This window comes from Artibeus jamaicensis, unplaced genomic scaffold (assembly GCF_021234435.1).
Source record: "Artibeus jamaicensis isolate MK-2021 breed Jamaican fruit bat unplaced genomic scaffold, CSHL_Jam_final contig_311, whole genome shotgun sequence".
Classification (NCBI taxonomy): domain Eukaryota; kingdom Metazoa; phylum Chordata; class Mammalia; order Chiroptera; family Phyllostomidae; genus Artibeus; species Artibeus jamaicensis.
In genome coordinates, this window is record NW_026521717.1 from 2,285,746 (window position 1) to 2,289,727 (window position 3,982).

Here is a 3,982-nt window from a genome sequence, read left to right on the forward strand (position 1 = left end):
AAGATGCTTGGTATGATTTCAATTTTCTTGAATTTGTTGAGGCTTGTTTTGTGTCCTATCATTTGGTCTATCTTTGAAAATGTTCCAAGCACATTTAAAAAGAATGTGGATTTAGCTCTTTGGGATAAAGGGCTCTATATATATCAGTTAAGTCCATTTCATCTAGGATGTTGTTCAATTCCACAATATCTTTATAGCTATTTTGTTTGGAAGATCTGTCCATTTTTGACAGTGGGGTGTTAAAATCCCCTACTCTAATTGTTTGCTGTCAATATCTTTCCTGAAGTCCTCTAAAATTTTAAAAATATATTTCAGTGCTCCTATGTTGGGTGCATATATGTTTATGATGTTTATATTTCTTTTGTAGATTCTTCCCTTGAGTATTATGAAGTGACCTTCTGGGTATCTCTTTATGGCCCTTTTTTAAAAGTCTACTTTGTCTGAGATTAATATTGCTACCCCGGCTTTTTTTTCCTTGTCCATTTGCTTGGAAAATTTGTTTCCAGCCCTTCACTTTTAGTCTGTGTAGGTCTTTTGTCCTGAGGTGGGTCTCTTGTAGGCAGCAAATGTGTGGGTCATGCTTTCTTATCCATTCAGCTATTCTGTGTCTTTTGATTGGAGCATTTAGTCCATTTACATTTAAGGTTATTATTGATAGGTACTTATTCATTGCCATTTTTGTACCTGTGTTCCTCTCTGTCTCTCTCTTTTCCTTCCTTTCCTAAAGCAGTCCCTTTAGCATGTCTTGAAGAGTTGGTTTGGTGGAGGTGTAAGAAAATATGGAAATTTTCATGAATTTTTGTGTCATCCTTGAGCAAGGGCCATGCTAATATTCTCTGAAGGGAGCACTAAAGAGAATCTTAAAATCAGCAAGAGAAAAGAAGTTAGTTACCTACAGGGGAATTCCCATAAGACTGTCAGCTTATTACTCAGAAGAAACTTTGTACACTAGAAGAGACTGGTAAAAAAATATTCAAAGTCATGAGAAGCAGGGGCCTACAGCCAAGTTTGCTCTACCCAGCAAAGCTATCATTTAAAATCAAAGGGCATATCAAAAACTTCCCGAACAAGAAAAAACTAAACAACTTCATCATTACCAAACCATTATTACATGAAATGTTAATGGAACTTACTTAAGAAAAATATTGCCAGATGGGAGGAAATGTGGGGAGAATGGATGAAGAGTTGAGGGGATTAAGAAGTACAAATAGTTACAGAATAGCCATGAGGATGTAAAGTACAGTATAAGAAATGAAGTATCCAAAGAACTTATATGCATGAACCATCGACATGAGCACTGTAGTAGGGATTGCCTAAGGGAGTAGGGGTGTGCTGGGTGGGGAAGGCAAAGCGGAAAAATTGGGACAACTTTGGTATTGATTATGGTATTCATTATGAACAACTTTGTTATTTATTAATACCACGATCAATAAAATATAACTAAAATATATTTTGGTGTGCTATAGAATTTTAGTAATTAGTTTATTTTGCTGAAAGATAAAAAAGGTTGAAAATAGCTGAATTAGAGGATACATTAAAAAATAGTTGGCAACTAAGTTCTATATCTCTGTTTGCAATTAATATATTTTCCCCTTCCTCATTGTCCCCATCTTTGGGCAGAGTCTCTGTTACTACACATGGATATAATGGCCTTTTAACCAGTATCTCAATTCCAGGCTATCCTCTCTTCAATATGCCACAGCATCTGCAAGAACCTAGCTAAAACACAGTTCTGATAATTTCTTCCCTATTCAAAATCCTTCAGTGATTTCTCCTTTATTATTTTCAAAGTCGATAGAGACCTCCCCCTATTAAAAATTCTGTGAAATATAGTTCAAACATACTTTTTAAAAGTTTATGCACTTATAGTCTTCTTCCTAAAACCTCTTCTGATACACTCAATTTCACATTATTCTTTTTTTGAAATATTTTATTTATTTATTTTTAGAGAGGAAGGGAGAGAGAAAGAGACAGAGAGAAACATCAATGTGTGGTTGCTTCTTATGTGCCCCCTACTAAGAACCTGGCCCACAACCCAGGCATGTGCCATGACTGGGAATAGAACTAGTGACCCCTTGCTTCACAGGCTGGCACTCAATCCACTGAACCACACCCACAAGGGCCAACGTCATATTATTCTATAGTTCTTTTATTTTTTACAGTAATATTTTATACACATCTTTTGTTGTACTATTGGATTTCAAGCTCCTTGACATCAGTGCCTGGAACAATGCTTTGTACATGGTAGTTGTCCAATAAATATTTGTTCATGTGAAAAGTGGAACTTACAATATAGTAAGTTTCTATTTATTTTTTATATAAAAATGCTTATAGCAGATTTATTTATAATAACCAAAACCCAAGATATCCATGAATAGGAGAATGTATAAACATACTGTGGTATATTCATACAAATAAATGTTTCTTAATGGCAAAACAGAAAAATTGGTACACACAGCATGGATGAAATTCAAAAACATTACACTGAATGAAAGAAGTCAGACACAAAAGAGTACATACTCTCTAATTCTACTTTTGTGAATTTCTTGAACAAGTGAAACGAATCTGAGGAGGAAAAGAAATCATACCATTTGGTGCTTCTGATGAGGTGAGACAAAGATTGACTGTGAAGAAACATATGGAAACTCTACAGTAATGCAAATGTGCCATCAGGTCATACTTTTGAATGCATTTGTCAAAACTAATTGAATAGAAAGCAAAACTATGGAGACAGTAAAAAGATCAGTGGTTGCCAGGGGTTGGGAAGACCAGTAATGAGGGATAATTAGGTGGAACATAGTATTTTTTAGGGCAGTGAAAATACTGGGTGTGATACCATAATGATGGATACCTGTCATTATACATTTGTCGAAACTCATCAAATGTAACAAATGTCTGACTATGGTGGGGGAGGTTCGTAATGGGGGGGTCTCTACAAATGTGAAGGCAGCGAGCACATAGGACATCTCTGTGCCTTCTCCATTTTGCTATGAAACTAAAACTTCCCTAACAATAGTCTTTAAAAGAAACAACCACCACGAATATAAGAACAAAAAGAGCTCATTGAATGGTATACTTACATTTTGGCATTTCATTGTATAAATTTTTTTTGAAAAGCTACAAAGAAATATTAAATTCTAATTAAAGATATACATGCTGAAGCACTTAGTGAGAAGGGTACTGATGTCTGCAGCTTACTTTAAAATGCATCAAAAATAAAGTAGATTGATGGATGAGTAGAGAGGCACATGGATGGACATATAACAGATGAAGTAAGTGTAAAAAGTGTTAATGACAGAATCTAGGTTGTATAGGTGTTTAGTATAAACATTTTCAACTTTCCCTCAGTTTGAAAAAATTTATAGTGAAATAATGAGGAGAGAAAAAATGAAGTGAAAAAGTTTAAAACACTTGTGGTTTAAAGTTGCTCATAGTAATGGATTTTTCTGTCTATGATATGTCTTCCTTTTTGGTGCCAAGGAAGATTGGAGGGTGGGATGTGAGGAAAAATTTTTCAAGAGGGGAAAAGTGTGGGGGAAGGAGTGTGCAGACAGATGGTAAGACTGTTGGAAATAATATCAGTCAAGTTTCAACCAGAGAAACAGAATCAGTAGGATATATATATTAAAAAGTTTATCACATGAATTGACCTAACACAAATGTGGAGGCTGTCTGGGCAAGTCCCAAAACACTAAGGCAGGCCATCAGGAAGGACAGGCTGGAGACTCAGACAGGAGCTGATGCTGTAGTCCACAGTCATAATTTCTTTTTCTTTGGTTTCAGAGTTTTCAATGGTCTAAAATTTGAGTTACTCAATTATTGAGGCAGTGGGTTAGCCACTTGTAAATTCTTAAATTTGCTCTTTATGCAATTATATTAAGTGACTTTAATGGAAATGTCATCTGACTTTTTCAATTGTTGATCATCTATAGTGCATGTAGCAAAAGTTATTAAAAATTTACCCCTCTCCACTTTTACAGTG

General features: G+C 35.1%; 1 pseudogene; it reads right to left on the bottom strand.

Annotated features, from left to right (window-relative positions):
• Positions 1-773: 773 nt before the first annotated feature.
• Positions 774-842, bottom strand: LOC119052726 (uncharacterized; annotated as a pseudogene).
• Between the last annotated feature and the right edge of the window lie 3,140 nt (positions 843-3,982).